Genomic DNA, 19,634 nt, shown 5'->3' with positions numbered 1-19,634 from the left:
GGTTTTGTCAAATGTAGTCCTGAAATTCACATTGTAAGTGCAGATGGCATAAGATACAGTGAACAGCTTTAAAGGTCGACATGCATGGATGTCCACCACTATCTATCCTGTATTTCAGATTATCAGGATATTTAAATTACAAAAATTTCCATCACCATGACCTCATGTAAACAAGACATGAAAGCTTGACGTCTTATTTCTTCTCCTACTTGCCTGTAATTTATGTAACACACTACATGCAAACTTTTTTTTCTGTCATTGCAGAGATTTAGGGTGCTGTTTGTCTTACATTCGTTAATCATCTCATTACAGTTTGTGGTGAGGGAGGACATATATATAATTTTTGGCAGGCTGTCAATATGTCCTAACCACAGCCCTTTATGTGAGTGTCTGATGCTGAAGGCCTTTCAGTGGAATATTTCATGTCATCCACAGATGTAAGAGGGATGAGCCTCACAGTAACAGATGATGACTGGCTGCTGTCAGGGCTACAAGGTAGTTAATTTATCTTTGTAGACATTCTCAGACATGCGGGTCACGGGACTTCACCACAAGCACCATGTTCTTTGAAAAGCTCGAGTACCCATGCACACAAAGTCAAGACCTTGCAAACTTGCATGTGCGCTCACACACAAACCATCTTAATTATCATCTTGGCTCAAGTCAGAACTAAGAAGGGCATTTGGCATTTTCTGACATTTTCGAAATTTCTATCACAGTTTTTGTTCTCGGATTTCTTGCACTTTTCTTTTTTGGGCATCTCAGACTCTAAGCGTTTAGTCAGCCTCCATCACAACCATTTCTACCACCTTTCTGAACTGCAGTGACAGTGTGGTCTTAAATCATGGCCCCTGGCAGTAGAATTATAAGTGGGGGGTCTGCAGAGGTGACTCAAGGCTGTGGCCTGACCTTGGGGCTAAGCACCACTCTTGTGTACATGTCACCCAGGCATTACTGATGTGATGGGTTGTTTGTGTGTCGTGTGTGAAGATGGGTCACGACACCTATTTTTCAACCCTTAATGCTTTGACCCTATCTAGCTTGTGATGCCAGCTTTTTGTTTTCTGGGCTACACTGTTCACTTAAAATGGACAAAGCGCTACAAAACTGCAATCCATTCATGAGAATAACTGTAAATTTCTATAAAATAATTTAAAACTGGATTTCTCAATAGCTCAGATAAAATAGCTTGGGTGTTTAGGTTGAATTTTCTATTTCTCGGTGAGCTTATGCTCTTTTCAGGTTTGGGCACAAAAAGCATTGGGTTTGGGTTAGGAAAACATCACGCATCACACTTAAAAGACCAATTTTTGTCGCTAACAAAACCCTGTTGGAAATGTCGGCATATCTCCTGAACAATTTAACGTCAAAAAAACGGATTGAAATGTATCCTCATCTGCTAAAAAAAAACAACTGGTTAATAAAAAACACTGAAAGAAGTAGAATTTAAATCTTTCAAAGACCTCAAAGACATCTTTTTATTAATATTTGAGATCACAGCAATCATCCCCTTGAGTTGTTCAGAGTAATAGTAAGCGTAAATGTGTATCTGTTTATACTTTATTCTGTGACTGTATCTGGCAGAGACTTCCTGTCAAAGTTGATGACATATTTCTATCCCTCGGGCAAGGTTATAGGTGTTCCGGTGTCTGTGTATCAAATTACATCGCGACGCTCCTGAAAAGGCAGCTGGGAATACAGAGGATTTCTCTCTCTCTCTCTCTGTCATCCTGGCCTTGTGATTAATACTGACTGAAAGTATCCGTGCCCGGGTATTAAGGATGCTGGGCTGGACACTGTTTCATCTGTTAAGTGAATGATAGATTAGGAGCTGCCTAGTGTTAGCTGTTGTTGCTCAGGGGCTTTGTTGCTCTGTTTCTAAAGACAAGAAAAGGAACAAGGGTCGTAGACTGTAAATGTAAGTAAAAATCACAGTGCTTTGCATGTTTTTGAATTAAGTTCTCTCTCTCCAGCAGTCATCTATGATTGGGACACTGAATCGAGGTACAAATGCATTGATTGTCCTGTAATATATGACTCCTCTGGTTAAGCCATTGATTACTGTCTCAGCAGAAATGTGGGTATGAGGGGATAAAATATGCCATCATCAACATATTAATTACGCTTCATACCCAAATGGCTCTCCTCCTATTCGAGCAGTAAGTCATATCACAGCCACAGGACATTCCACAGTGTCGCACTGGTGATCAATAACAGCAAACAGCTGCTTCAGAGCTGATTAATATTGAGCCAAAGATGTGTGGTCAAGGGGAATGTGTGAAGAAACTTCTTGTAGCAGACTCAACATTGCAGAGCTTTACTTTTTTAAAACACTCATTCTCCTCTTAAGAACAACTCTTCATTGGAACTGACACATCATAGAAGTGTCCAGAATCCACTGCTCCTAAATGGCTTTGACAGCGGGGCTTCGATATTGTAATTGCATCACAGCCGAATAAACGTCAAGAGTTTTGTTTGGCAAGGTTGAGCAGGTGAAGTATTAAGTCACTAAATTTCCCCTTGGTGAATTCCGTTCCCCTTGTCAGCATTGCAAACAAAATGACAGCTAAGCATCTCACATACCTCCAGCGAACTGCAAACGGCAGCAATTTTTTTAAAAACAGCCTTTAGACGGGGGCAGTTTTGATGTGGGGTGTTGCTATGACACCAGTCACCTCGCCGGCTGACTCTGATGTCTCCCCGGATGAAACAGCCTGCTGGCTGGTCAATATTAACAGCCTCCCACGTCCATTTCAGAAAGACGCAATTACCTCTAATTGTAATCACAGCTGTCTGCATGTCAGAGGGAAGCGGAAGAAGAAACGAGTGGCCAGTGACTCAAGGTCTTCTAATTTAACAGCAGCATGAGCCTCAAAGTTAAATTGACTAAGATTACAAACAGGTTGGATGAATTATTCAGATCAAGAGTAATCCCGGCCCCAGGTTATGAGGAGAAGTGGACTGTACATCAATCATTTGTCTGCCCAGTGATGAGAAATGTGTTTAGGCTTGGATTCAAGATGTCAGTGATAGCTGTTTGTTGGGGTGTTTATGGCGGGTAGCCACATACAAAATGGGTGGAGGTGGGAGGGAGGAATAATTGACATGTCATTCATGAGATAGTGCCTCATCCTCCTTCTCCCCTCTGAAGTTAAGAGATTTATGATGCAGTGATTCACAGACATTTACAGGTCTGCCATCATGCACTTATTTTGCAGGAGACAGCCTCCCACTCAAGGCTTTGCAGTAAAGAGAGAATAAAAAAATATTTGGCATTGCTTTGCACACATGACAGCAGAGAGCATGCGCTGTTGTCCCTGACAGGACACCGTACACTCAGAGAAGGTGAGAGGTGTTTCAGAAGGGGCTACTTTTCTCATGTCCATCCATTACTTTTTCAGCAGTAACACATCAGGTCATCTCAGTAACACTAATTAGACAAACTTCAAGTTGATTGGAAATAAGGAGTGTCCTTTGTGAACACATCAGTACAGTGATTTTAATTTGATGAATATCTTTTGGCAAGTAAATATCTGCTGACATTCTGTCCTTGTTTGAGATGCAAAACAGATCAGCTATTGATTAACACCGCAAGATGTATGTGTGCAGGCTAGCATCGTGTCCTCTGTTTAGACTCCATTTGATAAAAGCCATTATAACCTTCATAGGCGACAAATATGGCATTCAGAGTAATGGCTAAATTCCTCAGTGTTGACTGCAGCCATAAAAATCAATTGGAAAATGGAAAATATGACTTTGTTAATGGGTGTGAATATTACAAGGGGGAGAAAACAGACATCAGCGTTTTAAACTGCATCCATTTCAGATGACTGACTTGGATAATTAATAACAGATTTGCATGAAGACCTCATTCAGGAGAAAGTAAAATTAGCTGTAGGTCATTTGTACTACTGTAAAAAGGTGCATAATATTTACTGTCATCATAAACTAACTTGCTGCCCCATGCTTCAAATTTCAGACACATAATTCCCACTAAAAGTGTACATGTCAACCTTGAATTTGTTTTTAGTCAAAGAACATATTCAATAACAAGAGTAATGCTTCAGGAAATGCATCATTTGGGATTTAAAACAATGATTGCTGGTGTTACAGGAAGACTGTCTATTTGTGGAGTACAACACAGTTTTCCTTCTGCCCTCGTTCTGGAGCACATTTCCAATAAGTTTTGATTAAATCAGTTGCCCTTTTAAGTCTTAGCTGGGAGCAATTATAGTATTGGACAGCAAATTCAATGATAGTGACTGCAAATTAAAAAAAACAAAAAAAAAATTAAAGCTGCAAGCAGCAATGAACGGGCCCTCTCAGTCCACGTGTGTCGGGGCATGCTGCCGTTAGGGTGTGCCGCGTAGATGTATTAAGGGCAAGACCCTCTACAAGTTTGAGCAATTTGGAGTAGATGGCAAATTGTATGTGGAAGTTAATATGAGTTGATGGTTTCATGGCGAAGCATTAAAATGGACCGCGCCACCAGGTGTGACGTAGGTGAAAGCTTTTGATAAGTTTTGTCCACAGATACTACTTGCAAAGTTTGTTGCAAATCGCGTAGGAGGAGTTGGAAAAAGTAAGTTTATCATTTTTTCACAGTGCCTTAGTGGCTCATGGGGAAGTAGCTTCCTGGGTTTCATGTCATTCGGACAAACCAATGTGGAGATATGCAATGCTTCGTGTTTTGAGCCAAATGTACAGGAAGTTTTTATTTAATAACTTGAGTATTGTTTGGAATATCAGAATTCTTGTAATAAACTTTTGTCAGGAGAGTCCACAGATGCTGTGTGCAAAGCTTCGTGGAAATTGGTGAAATTGCCTGGGAGGAGTTCAAAAAAGTAGGTTTGCGACATTTCGTGAATTTGCAGAAAAAAAATGGTAGGGGGAACTGGTCACAATTCAGTGAATGCATGGATATAAGGTTTTTCATTGTGCAACAAAGTATGTGTGAGTTATAAGCCAAAATGCACTTTCCTTTATTATATCATATTTCTGTCCTTTGGCTGCTGGGACAAACAGATTTCCCCATTTGCAGGACATTAAAGAATTTCTGATTCTGATTCTGATTCTGATCAAGCTCAACATTTTAAATTAGCTTCTTAGCATGCTAGCACAAAACACAAATGCTACTGAGGGTGATGGGAATGTGCAGGTATATGGTCACAAAGGATTACATTTTTTTAAAATTTTGATCTGATTGTTTTGCTGTAAAGTTAAGGAATTACTTTGCTTTTTTGTTTTCTTGTTTTATTTTTTGCTGTTTCTTGCAGATTTATCCTAACAATATGTGTAGAAAACAACCCACACAACAACCCATTTCAAAGTTATGCTCATTTCATCTTGTTGCACCCTCTTCTTCTGCAATGGTTTCATGGTACTTGACTGAAGAATTACTGCCACCAGCGGTTTATGTTAACTATCTCCTTATATCCACAGCAAAAGTAGTGGATGGAAACAATTCACATTTTACTTTACAGAAAGAATGAATTTGTGATAACTAAATCATTATTAGTAATTTATGGTAGATTAGGACTTCGATGTTTCACAAACAATTTTCAATCTGAATTTTGTTTTCAAGTTTAGAAATGAGCAGGAGACATTGTTGAGTGCCAGATCTGATCTGTAAATCAAGAAACAATGCAGTAACAGATGCATGTGCTGTTTTCAAAACCACTTGCTACTTCACTAAATCCCTACCATACCATAGAGAAACTCACTAATTTGGATGAAAGTGAGCAGTAAATTTAAACTTCTAACACGAATGTACAGTTTTAATGTCATCTGGCTTCATCACTGCCAGGTGAAGTTAGCACAACAAACAGAATTTGACACAGGGCAATACAGGATTAGCAGCAGTGGTAGTAGGTGTACAGTGGACAATACTTTATATTTGGTTCACACAGATTTGATACACTAAAATAAAAATGGTAAAAACTGTATAGTGCACTTTATTGTACACTTCAGACACAGAGATGTTTGTTGTTTTTTATTTTTTCAAATTACCTTCTATTCCTTTAATAAGTCATTGAGTCCTCCATAGTGGAGATCCCATGTTTAATATAATGTATACTTGTGCAATAACCAACACATCTGACTCAGTTTTTTACTTACCGCAGATCCCAACATAACAATTAGTATCACTCATCTAAGACCTCCTTTCTTTAGTCATCCTTTACAGGACCTCAACATCCAGTTACTATAAATCCTATTCAACACATCATCGCATGTCTAATGGGGTTCATTACAACTGCTACTATTCCCTTTAAATTATGGTTCTCATTGATCAGCCAAGAACCATTGACCTTGTATTATGAAAGGACAGAGGCTGCACAGATAAGGACCACCAATCAAGGTAAAACATGGACCCTGGTGTGAAAAAGGCTACAAATGTCTTTATTAAAATGCTATACTGGATTTTAAGATAGTAGTAACTCAAACTGTTGTCTGTCACTGTTCCATACTCCCATACAATATATACTGTGAATAAACATTCAACACAGGTGTTAAAGTTATAATAACAAGGTGAACTTTTGAAAAAAATAAATTAATACTTTGTTTGTCCTTGGACATAAACACTATCATTTATTCTGTTTTTTTTTTCCTGAAGCAGAATAATGACATCCTGGTCTAGGACAAGGTTGACGAGATTGTAACCCTTGGCTAGTCCAAATGTATTTAATTTTTGGTCTGGAATATTACACTATGGTGCACTGGCAGACCGAGATATGATACTGAAAAAGAGCAAATTTCAATTTCAGCCTCTGATTATTATTATTTTGCATTTCATTTATTATTTTCTCCACAGTGTTCATTATTTACATATCCACTGACAGCGGAAAACACACCTAGCTAATGAGAAACTGTGCTTGCCATTCTCCATCTCCACTGCTTGAGGCCAGGTTTAAATTGGCCAAGCATAACAAGAAACATACATATTGTGGCTTTCCTTTTCTTTCATTTACACCCCCACTCCCCCAACATCATTACTTCTTTATCACTGACTTGTGCACTGCATGCTTTTCTACGTTTTTTTTTTGCTACATAGCTAAAAAAAAAACAACAAAAAATCCACAACGTAATATCATTCTTTTAAATGTCTGTAACACACAACACATATCCATAAATTAATTTACCGGTATATTGGCTGGTCTGAGCCAACTTTGATGCCTCATGCATATTGCATGCTGGTCATCTTAGCGTTTCATGAGCATTAATATCGTCATCACTGTTGCATCCACGGCACAGATTTCTACAAGATACAGCTGGGAAGAAATTAAAATGCAGTCCACTGAACATTTACATTTATCTGCAAATGCAAAGACCTTTTATTGGTGTTTGTGTAAAAGAGACAATATAAATAATGTATTTTATCTGAAATGAAATTGGATTCGCATTCATAGCGATGGGAGCTGGGACGTATCGTCCTCTAATCTCTTCGCTGACTCCTCAGCAGCAGATACGCCTGGTGTTGGAGGGTGTATACCACATCTGATTAGTACAATCACTCTGCTGCGCCAGTGTAAACAATGGAAAGGAGAACAGTCCAGGACAGCAAAGTGGATTTTAATGGTGCCAACCCTGCATCAGCGGGAGAGAGGGCACGGAGTGTGTTTGTGTGTCTTTGAGGCTCAGAGTTGACTCAGTAATGGTGAAAGGCTACTAACAAATTCCCACCTGTGATGAACTGTGTCTACACGTCTCTCCTATGTGCACCCGAGGTACACTCAAATGTGCTGTCGTGCTGTTCAGGAAACAGCTTTCAAGATAACTGTGAGAAAATCTATGATAACATCTGTGTCATGAGATCCATCGTGTGCGGAGCCAAATATAGCAAGACACCCTGTATATTTACAGTGACTCTGGTGAGGCGGTTCTTTGCAGTGTTACACACAGTTTCTTATGTTAGAGGGATGTGAGCCTTCAGGACACAGAGGTACAGGAACCGTGTCTATCAGGCACAGGTACTTCAGAGATTCTTGCACTGCTTTGACCCTAACTTGACTCAGATATGAGTGTACTACAAACGTGGAATTTAGAAAAAGTGACACAGCATCAGATAATGAAGTCATGCTACTGAGGTAAATACTTATGTGCAATGACCACAGTTGACTACAGTGTCGTTTCTCAGTGGTGTGAGTGATCGGATCAATATGACTTACAGCAACTATATCCATATAAGGGATCCTATTGCGATTACATGACAGACTTTGCAAGTGCACTAAGAGGCAATGATTTACTGGGAATGGAAAGTTTTGCATTTAATCTTTTACTGAAAAACATAAAAATTAAGATGATGTGATTGTGCTTTTATATTACCTCTCATCTAGAGAATATGATTTGTAGGCCAGGACACAATGCTTCATTAATAATGCAATGTTGTGACGTTTTACCTTCATCAAAAAACTGCAGCTCCTAAGTATTGCAATTCCAATAATATTTCAATTAATTGTTCAACCCTTTATATATAAATCTGTCTCATACTAAGTTCCAGTCTGTAGTGTTAGAAAGTGAAGACTGATTACTGTGCTGCGGTGGACTTTAAAGCTTCTCATTGAATCAGCTGGCTATCAACAGCAGCTCATTTCAGATGCACTGACAGTTGGACAGAGCACGCCAGTGTGCTCTTCTGCTACAGAGAGGTAATACAAAGTGGCATCTTCACTCACAGGGCACAGGAGAAATGTGAAATCACCCATACCACCTGCCCATGGTCTTTGCCACGCTTGCTTTCAAGATAATGAATTTCTGCAGGCAGACTCATTGAAGGGGTGCCACTTCACCACACTGCACAGCTGCAGCACTTGAGCAGCAGAAATATTTCTAAATAGGCTCATTTGGCACAGGTACTATTATAGGAAAGACCATTTTGTCACAGTGCGAAAAAGTTCAGAGTCATCTTGTTGGAACAAAACTTAATTGAAGGCAAAAAGGTCAAACGTGTACTATAGGAAAATGTTCTGTTCAATTATTTATTTAACATTGAGTTTTATCCTTATTATCTATACTCATCACTTCTCAATTACAATTGGAGATAGTGGAACATGGTACAGCTAAACACCAATCAGAGTAGAGATAATACAAATTCAAGCTCCAACATTCAGAAGCACATAATGCAGGCTATTTACATAATTTAGGTTATGAAAAGAAGCTAAGTCTGCAGCAATGTTAGCAGCTTTGTGAGGATGTACCCGCCCAGAGGTGCTTTGAGCTAAATGCTGCCATCAGAATGCTAACACACTCACATGACTATACAAACAGGATGATGTGTAGCAGGCAGTTTATATAAATTGATAAAATGATGAGCATGTTCACCATATTAGTAAAGTGTGTTAGCAGCATTTGCAATAACCAGATTTAATTTCAATTCATCTTTGGGGGAACATAATGGTTTGTGCCAGACTCAATGGCAATCCATCCATTAGTTGTCAAGACAGTCCCACAAACATGAAGTTGTGTCTACTTCCACATTATGACTGCTTCATCCAGGAAAAAGCAAATGAATATGTACATAAGCGTGGAAATATAATCACTTTTTAGCATGACCGTCCTGCCCTGACAACAGCTAGCACGCCTGCTTGTGAAGAGAGCAGCTGCAAACACAGTCCTTGAATCAGGTTGTGGATTGTCGTGTTGTGGGTGAAACTGCATGAAGTGTGTTGACAGACATGACATAATGTATGTAGGGTTTCCTGGGGAGTGTTGGCAGGTCTGTTAAACCACAACTGTCAGTCTCACAGTGGTGCTAGAGGAAGAATCAGAGGATCGCCAGAGTCATTAGGATTCATCTTCTGGGAGCCAAGAATGTTTGAAACAGATTTTATGAAAATCCAAAGAAGATCTGTCAGAAAATGTCACTAAAACCCAAAATATCAACAACATGATGGCACAACATCAATAGAATCCATCCTCTGGGCACAATAAATAAAAATACCTATTGCCATGCTGTTAATGGAAGACAGAAACTAGTCAGGAGGCCCTATTGAGTATAACACATAAATGCAAATATCCTACATCATTTCAAGAACACACTGAGGCGACAGAATACTGAAACAGAGTATGCACTCGTGCCTCAATTTGTCAGTGTAAGGACTGCCTCGGGCCTCCCAACACAAATAATGCTGAGGCTCCAGAAGCCTGCTTAGTTATTACATTTGTGAAACACAAACACTAGCAGAGACAAACAACTGTTCAGACAATTTCTCCATTGTTAGGGGGCTCTTTCTGAGTTTAATTCATTTCTCAACCCTGGGAGAATAACCTCTTTGGGGTTCTGGGAAACATCTCTATTGATGCTGAACACTGGAGGCTATCGAAACTGTCAGTCACGAGCAAGACTTAAGGGCTAAAAACATTATTAGTCATGCTCCCTGTTTCTCCTCACAGTGGAAGTACATCCTTCACTCTGTCACTGCTTTCCATCACCTTAATCTAGGCCTAATTAGCGCCTAATAGGTCCATTTGTCACACTACAGGAGCATGGAGACATTTGATAGACTGTGATTAATCTGTTTTAAAAGAGCAGTTATTGGTACCTTGTGGTCTACTTTCATTCTAAGGTTTGACAGATCAATTATTCAACCTCCAACTAGGAAATTTGTTGTTTCTGCATTTTTTTGTAATTCATTTTTTTGTGGACAAGAATTTTACATGATGTACAAATTTTCCCTTGGTGTTCAAACTGAGGCAAGGTTGCATGTAAACAATCCAATCGTCAAACTCATGTTTGCTAATTACATTCCTGCCCTCCATGGATATGTTAAAACTTTACATTTCGTTATGTTTCAACTTCACGTTTCTTGTTCAACATTGTTCTCATGGTCTGGTTAGGTTAAAAAAAAAAAAAAAAGACCACTTGAACACCACTTGTTAGGGTTAGGAGAAGATCAGGTTTCAAGTTAAAATACCTGCGTTGGTCACCATAATCACTGCTGAAAATTTTCCAGAGATCATCTTAAAATATCAAGTGGTCACACTTATAAATGTTGAAACACAGTCTTGAACTGTGGTCACTGGCTTGGCATATAACTCTAATGCCATCGCCTCCAATGCTCGTCATAAAGGTCAGGTCATTTACATGAAATACAAACTTGATATTCTGATATTATCACACTCACAAAAGAGTAAGCGCATCAGCACTTAGAAGTTTCAAAACAAGTTTGAGGCTGAGCATAATACACTTCACACTGTACTTCTGGTACACATCTGGTACTTTTCTACTAGAGAAAAGAAGAAGATCATGTCTTGACTTTACACCCTTGAACTGTTCGTCTTGATGTTTGTTTTTCAAATCAAGAAAAAAGTTCAAGGGTGTAAAGTGAAGACATCTTGGCCTCTGCTTCTTCTTTCCTCTAATATGTCTCTTCTTGAATTGCTGAAGTGCCCCTTTAAGGATAACACAGAGTACAATGTGTGCTCATATCAAGCAGTGTTGTACATTCACTATTCAAATTAAACAATATTTTATCCCATGATTTTTTAATTTCAGCCCCAGAGACACATCTACTGTTTCACACTGCTTTGCTATAGTTACCTGAGATAAACCTGTAACCGAGACAATAAATTGCCATGAATTACTCTATCAAAGTAAATTTGTCATTTGTATATGCAGGATTATTTCTGGAATGTCTCCTGGAAGAGTAGCATTTATCTGCATACAAGAGCGGTATTTATTAGGTCTAAATTAGACGCGCTTCATACTTTGTTCACTTATAGTTCATTTGTCCAATTGATTGAGACGTAAATTGATAGGATCAAGATGTTTCCTTTGTCAGAGGTAGATGAGATTGATGGATTACAGTTCACAGTTCAAGTATCATAAATCTGTGTTTTACGTTGTCATAAGCTTTCTTTAGTGGTGGCTGCTGAGACAGACATCCGCACAGTGCTGCAGAAGCATTTATGATAAAACCTATAGGCTTAATTAAAATAAGTTGTAAAATTGGTGTCAGATGGGAAATATAAAATGAATTTGCAGCGGACAATAAATCATCCGGGATTCCTTAATTGACTTTCCCTTTAGGGGACTCAAATGTCCTCTCACTTTCACTTACTGTGATGAGAATGAATTAGGGAATTGCACTGAGCTGTGGACCGCTCCCTGAAAGTCCTCCATAAAGTGTGTGACTAAGAACTGCCGATAAGAAGTTGGGGATCTTCACAGATGTAAATGCACAAAGCCAGAAGAAGCCATGAATACATTTGTGCTTTGGAACTCCGGTTAAAGTACTGCAAAGCATTTTCAAAAGCATGGCAGCTTTTAGATGAATTAATCATCTTCTTACCTTTAAGACAGCACGTGGTTGCACTTAGCAACAGTTCAGTATGAACATTTCAAATTCAATCTTTTTACTCAAGCAACTCAGTTCCTAAAAACAAGCCAATTATCTATTTATGACATGTTGAGTTCAAAATGATTTTGCATCATCATTTAACTGTTGATTAATCCACTGATCACTTCCTTGATCAAGCGATTCAACTTTCCACTAGTTATTGTCTCCAAATGTCTGTTTTGTCCAACCAATAAAGAGATAATTAACTTATTACAACAGAGGGCAACAAAAAGCAGTAAATTCATTGTGAAGCTGTAATGATAAATTATTACTTATTATTTCAACTGCAGATTCATTTTGACTAATCAAATAATTGGCAAAATCTTTCAGCTCTAACTTATTGTACACAATATTTTGCCTTCCTTTTCGGTATACCTGGTCTTCTATGATCACTCAGATTGTATTAAGATAGTTTGTAGTTTTTTTTTTTATTTCAGAGAAAAGCCTCCACCACTTTTCATCTTGTGCCTCTCTCATCTACTGGAAGTTTTGAAAAGTAAAGGCAGCACTACAAACCTCCAAAAAATTTCAGGAGAGACTCCTCCACCTCTGAACAACCTTTGGCACTAATATTTCCACAGAAATGGTATCTGCTATAAGTGGGCCTCACTCGCCTCTTTCCTGTCATCATCACTCCTCCACATCCATTTGAATGCATTTCTAAACCATAGTGCAACACGCAGAGATGAAATTTGAACTGTGAATTCATAGAGCTCCAATCTGTTCTGAAACACATTGGTCCTGATAAATACATTTCAAAACCGATTTAATAAGTCGTTTTTGTTTTCAAAGATAATTGCCCACAAGCTTATGGTCCTTTTACCAGTGCATTGTCTGTGTATTTGACATTCCATAAACAAACCCAGTTCATACCCTTCAAGGCTAATAAGCTTGTGTCCTATTTGCATAATTGGAACGTTTTCTGTGACTCCAACTTGGGGCTCAAAGTGATGAAAAAACAAAATTGGTAAACAGAAATGACACCGAACAAAGTACGGCAACCTTGCCAGGTTTAGCCCCAATCAGCCGTGAATTTAAACAACTGCTGCCAAAAGACATACCCTTGTATGGAGTCAAATACTCGTTGCAGTTCTTTTTAAAATGATGCATTTATGCTGTTTGGTTCCCATTAGAGCATCTGTGCTGTTAATTGATGCAGGCGCTTCTGTCAAATGTTACATTAAAGAGGGTGCATCTGCATTGATTTCATTACCGCTAATCTTACATATCCACACTAATTGGAACAAGAGTGTATTTCTAAAGTCTTTGACACAGGACCATGGACAAGAATTTAGAATTACTGAGGACATATGTCCTAGCCCTGCCAGGGCCAGAGCATTTTGAGGTCTATAGTATAAATCTGTGCATCCTAATGCATTTTGAGGGTAAAAAATCACTTAAGAAAACATTTCAGTGCCAACAGGAAGAGGAAAATACTGGACTAGAATTCAACGGAAGATAATTCCCAAATGGTCAATTTTTCAAATGAGTCTTTTCCAGTTTACTGCATTGAAATCAACTTTGCAGTCAGAGGAGCACAACTACAGTAGCTGTCATTCGGAGCCAGAAACACTGCATAGCTAATATACTGTAGCCAACTGCCCATATTGCAAGTGTGGGGACCAGCGATTGTATCAGGGTGGCGATGCCCTGGACACATATTGTATTCTGGAATGAATATCAACATGTTCCAGAGATTCTATGTTATAAAAAACTGTTGAAAGAAGACAGGTGTAGTATGCCTTTAAATTAAATGTGCCAATACATAATATCATCTTCAGAACAAGAGATAAAACACTGAAAAAGGTCATTCTTATTTGCAATAAAATATAAATAATTATATATCATTACTGATCAATTAAATAGTGACAAATGAGGTATCACTGCACATCTCTCTATAAGTGCCTCCTTTCCTACATATTTCCTGTCTGCAATTATTCTGATACATGAAGGCGCAGAGTGCAAAAGGAACCAGGAAATCTTGTTATTACAAAATCTTTAGCAGCACAACTACCCAGAAGAGACTGACCTCTCTGTCACACATATGTGAACATACTTTCTGCACTGACACAATCCTCCATGCGGTGAGGTCACAGTGGCCTTGGCCTTTGACTGTTGACTTCTACAATCTATTTAGGCCATCTTTGAGTGCAAGTGGACAGTTCTATACATATCTTGGCAACAAGAACAGGATGGATGGACAAACAACCCGAAAACAATATTCCTCTGGCCACGGTGCTGAGGCATTAAAAGCTGTAAAATTACACAGCAGAATAGAAACCACTAGATTTAATTATTGTAACAGTCAACAGTTCAGCATTAAAGACGTCTTCAGACATTTTCAGTTTGAGAAAATGGAAGATTTTCTAAAGAGATCAAATACAGCAAATCAGATCTGATACACCATTTACCACACCAGTGCCTGGCAGCACCCTCAGTCCCAATAATCAGTCTAATAGAGAAGCGGCTCTCAGGAACAGAGCAACCAGCCAGAGCCATTAGTGGCTATAATCTGCCAGTGTGGGGAATGTAAACAGAAAGTCCTGACAATAACCAAACCAACAGTTATTAACTCTTGCCATACCAATCAGCACTTCTACATTACACAGAAAGAAATACTGAAGCTTGTGAAATGTGAAGCCAAATTTCTCACAACATCCATTTTTCTGGTACGAGGAGTCCCTGACAGTTTTGGATCAGTTTAATATACATGTCCTCTCTACCTGCACTGAGGCATAATGAGAGCTAAATCATACTTCTCTGCAGTCAACATGGAATTTGATATAAAGAGATGGACGACAGTGTTTGACCCTGACTAAAGCCATGCCATCAGCTTGTTTTGTAACTAAGCACAGTAATGTGAGAGTAGCAAGACAGCATTGTCCTGAACTGAGCCCTTGACCCAGAACAGTATACACAGACAGAAGGGCTTGTTGACCATACTGTTTGGAAAATGTGTTGTATAACTGCCACCAATGGACACTGACAAAACACAGTGCAAGGATAATGCAAGGGAAGGGGAGTCCTTGAATCTGAGAAACACATCTTTAGAAAAGCTCCTTCTGACACATGTTTCTTTGTGCAGAATGACAGATCAGAAAAATGTCCAGGGGTGGGCAAAATGACCTATTTTCTTTCTTTTTTTTTTTTTTTTTCTGTGGCAACACTGTTATAGCAGGGCACTACAAAATGTAAAGGGATACCCCACTCAAACTCAATTGGCAATGTTAGAGAACATATCTTAAGAAAGAAAAAACAATGCTATCAACTACACTTATATATGGCAGTGTCAGCTTACTTTGCAGTATTACGATCTATAAAGAGCAATGTGAAACATGTTCCTACATTGGACACACAATTACTCTTGACGGTCCAGTAAGTGGTCCAACATTTGAGAGATTTCCAGATGTTGTTAATAGAACAAAAATAAAGTTAATCCACTGGGTCCTCAATTCTTCAGAGGGCAGCAGTAGATGAAGAAGTTTATGTTGGTATGTGTATGAAACAACGAAAACATTGGGGCACACATGAGGTTGGGGTTAGCATGGACAATCAAATAACTGGATGTAACTATGAGCGCATCTTAAGCCCTTTTACTGTATGCTATTGCAACCACATTATGTTCATTATATTAAAATATTTGTGATGGTAATGATTGCAAAATACATGTCATTGCAGAACATGACACCGGTGACAGTGATAAAAGTGGTATACTGTATACTGCCCACCTCTACCTGAGAGCAAGACACCAAACCTCTTTGATTATCTGGATTAGATATTCATTCATGCATGATATCTTCCATGAGAACAGGTAATCGACTCCTTATGACAAGGCTGACGTGAAGTTTCAGTCATTTTGCTCTCTCCTCGTTGCAGACCACTTGACTTTACAATGACAGTATATCATGCCTTCAATTAAGCTTATGGCTGTAGTGCTTCAACTTGGTCATCGCATATACCATAAAACGCGTGTCCAATCCTTGAAGATGGTTTTACATCAGGCCAAAGGGAGGCTCTTAACCTTGGGAGGAACACTGACTGTGATTCACTGAGACTGTTTCTGTATGGTGTTAAGCGACAGCTGAAGCCTCAAATAAAAGCAAAACAAGGTGATTAGGCTTCTCAGTGACGGCCCCAACGGTTGTAGCGCCAAATGCTAACTGCTGACTACTACTGACAGACAAATTAACACTTAACATATCTGACAGCTATACACGAGACACTGCTTCCGAAATCAGACATTTCAAACAAGAACAAGATTAAATGTCAAAAATGTGTTTTGCAGCAGCACACAGAGGCTACAATTTAGACAAGAGTCCATACAATAGTCTTGGAGGGGAACAAACAGCATGCTTGTGTTGAGCTTGAAGGTTCATTCCTGACCTTGGTAACAGCAGTATGACGGACAAACAACTAACAACATACTGATCATTTTTTGAGAGCATAAAAAGCACTAGGGCTGCTATAAAAGGTATCCTGAGGTTAGCGCTACATTTACTATTTCAAATTCATACACAGGCCTCCCTTTACATAATGACACATCCTCTGTGCAGACATTTTGACCTGAAAGCTACTGGTGAGGTAAGAAAAATTAATGATTGGGTGAAGATCCACACCAGGAATAAACACCTGGAGCTACATCGGATTCGGCTCCAATCCGGAAACATATACCAATGGATGGAGACCAGTGGGAGCTGTTGCTCACTGGTCTACAGTTATCTTTCTGTTTGGGGCAGATACAGCATTAAACAACTACCACTGCTGATAAATATATTTGTGGGGTGACTCACAGATGAGGTAAAGTTTTATTCACAGTAAATTTTGCCTCATTCTCCAAACTATTCCTACTTTAAAAGTCCAAATGAAACGCACCATTACCTTGAGTAAACTTGTGGGATTTCTCTGGGTTTGCACATTGTTGAAAACATTTGGAATGAAGTACATAACTCAGCAAGATATTTAAAAGGTTTAGTCGGCTTTAGACCTTTTTAATTCCCACATATTATATCTTGAAGGGCCAGTTTCTCATATGACTAAATAAATATGCTGGTGCAGAAAAGAATGCACAGTAACTTTTAGCAGAGTCAAAACTATTATTGGCAGTGATGGTGTCTCATTGTCCAGTAATGGGCTGCAGAGTGATCACTCAGCAGTTCACGATACTCACACAGACACACACGCAGGCAGAAATATACTGACATCATCGATATAAAGTCTCTCTCTGCCAGTTTTGTCTGACCAGTGTAGCCCATATTTTGGGTGTCAAACTGGATCTCTGTCTGTCTCCTGTTTCCTCCTGTTGTCTCCCTCTCCTTTTAAATTTGGAAGGCAACAGGCCTAATAAACTAACTAAATCACCTCAGCTGGGTTTTCTTCCCAAATAAAGAGCAAGTGGAGGTGTCTGGACACACCACCACAAAAAAAAAAACAAAAAAAAAACAAAAAACACTGCACATCTGCTCATGTATTTAACAACATGCACAATTCTAGCACAAAAGCTGTGCTTGAATCCAAAAGTGAGACATGAAAGATGCATGAGTGACACTGTCCATTCTCATAAAACAATGCGCATGAAAGGCTGCATCGAGACATTTTCACAAGGGAATGCTTTATCACAGAGTTGATTCAAGCAATATCTATGCTGATCGTATACACATTCAGAACAGCCTGGACAAATACTTCCTTCTACCTTGACTGATGATGGATCTCATTAGGATGCAATGGATAGATTTTATCCAACATGATTTGTGTGATGCTTGAGCCAAAGCTTTGTAGACAGGTAATGTCCATGTGTTAATGCGATCACTGAGCAAACTCAGCCGTTGTCAAATTTCATCAAACATTGTGCCACTAATGATTGTGCCAGGGTGAGTGTGTGTGTTTGTGTGTGTTTGTGTGTGTGTGTGTGTTTGTGCAAGGTGTGAGCACAGGAAACACGAAGGAAATGAGGAGCAAGAAGCCAAAACAACAGAAATTCCAAACCCAGTGTGCTTCTGGGTATTAGCACTTAAAGTGTTCAACCACAACATATTTACAGTAAGCAGATCAGATAAAAATCATGTGTTAATGTTTGAACTGTGCTCAGTCTGGCCCAGTGTGTGGCAAAAACCAGAGCAGCACCACCGTTTAATCCTCTGCTCGGTGCTCGGCTGCTCAGTGGAGCATGCCATTATTTCCTGGGCATTACACGTGCCACAGCCTCTTTTTAAAGTCAGTGTAATGTTGTAAATTCAATTTGGGAGTGAGTGCACCTTTTCCTGGAAAATATTATTCTCCCACATTAGTGCCCACTGAGTTTGTATGTAATGTGTGGAAATCCCATTATTAAGGCAGGCTGACGAGAGCCTGAAGGACAGCCTGATTCCCCTGAGCTATCTTGAGTGCGTTTGGCGCTGGTGTGATCTGAATGCCAATGGCAGCTAGCAGAGGGACTGTGAATGTTTGAAAAACTGACATCGAGTCAGAATGAAGGAAGAGTTGAATTGAGTGATTATTTTTTTTTATGTCTGCTCTTTCCCATCAAATGTAACTTCTGAGACAAACCAAATGCTGCCGTGTTGAGAGTATAAGGTAAAAGTCTGAAACTTCTTCAATAACTTATTTTTGCTGAAACAAAAGTAAATTCTTATTGAGCCACAGGGGAGGAACAAAATAGATTCTTTCTGTTCTTCCTCATTCAGATAGGTCAGCACCCAAAGACCCTCTGGAATCCCAACATTCAATTTAGCACTCCAGACCGGCTTGATATTTGTGACCTTGACCCGCGCTGTTCTCAACATGCCTCTCTCAGCTGCCTGGTATTGATTAAGAGTCCCTGCCTGGATGAGGGCACAGCTGGGGTCTCGATTCTCACTTTCCTCTTGCTGACCTCCCTCCATTACCCTACCAGAGAGGCACAGAAGAAAGCAGCGTATACAGGTGGGAATGAGCTGACCTGCTAACAATGTTTCCTGTCATCCTCCTTGTTGGGGTTTTAGAACTGATTATAAATTATTACTTTTATCTAACCTCAATCAATTTGTTTAAAGCATTTTCTGAGGTGACATCCACTCATTTCTAGGACATCCTTGAAACGTTCAGATTTTCAACAACTTTGAATGCACGGTATGTAATTTCTGCATCTATAGGGGTCCCTCAATCAAAACAAAGGACAAAAAATGTAGTTCGATGACGCACTGATTAGCGGGTGCCAACTTCATTCCTCACTTGCTGAGGAATCGTCTGTTGTTACTGCGATAGGTGACCAAATAAGGGGTGAATGACTACAATGACATTATTTCTCTGAGTTTTGACTTTTTT

At 39.3% G+C, this 19,634-nt stretch overlaps 1 protein-coding gene across 15 annotated transcripts in view; it reads right to left on the bottom strand.

Moving 5' to 3' along the window:
* The window catches only part of baalcb (BAALC binder of MAP3K1 and KLF4 b), an 88,230-nt gene that overhangs the window by 49,964 nt on the left and 18,632 nt on the right, over positions 1 to 19,634 (bottom strand). Inside the window, exon 5 of one of the 15 annotated variants that reach the window (XR_005072642.1) lies at positions 18,246 to 19,217. The exons of the other annotated variants lie outside the window; for them this stretch is intronic. The gene's annotated coding sequence lies outside the window, so the exon portion shown is untranslated. Of the gene's footprint in view, positions 1 to 18,245; positions 19,218 to 19,634 lie in introns of those variants that run through there. 15 annotated transcript variants of the gene reach the window in all.

This window comes from Acanthopagrus latus, chromosome 22 (assembly GCF_904848185.1).
Source record: "Acanthopagrus latus isolate v.2019 chromosome 22, fAcaLat1.1, whole genome shotgun sequence".
Classification (NCBI taxonomy): domain Eukaryota; kingdom Metazoa; phylum Chordata; class Actinopteri; order Spariformes; family Sparidae; genus Acanthopagrus; species Acanthopagrus latus.
This window is presented reverse-complemented; position numbering and strand designations above follow the sequence as displayed.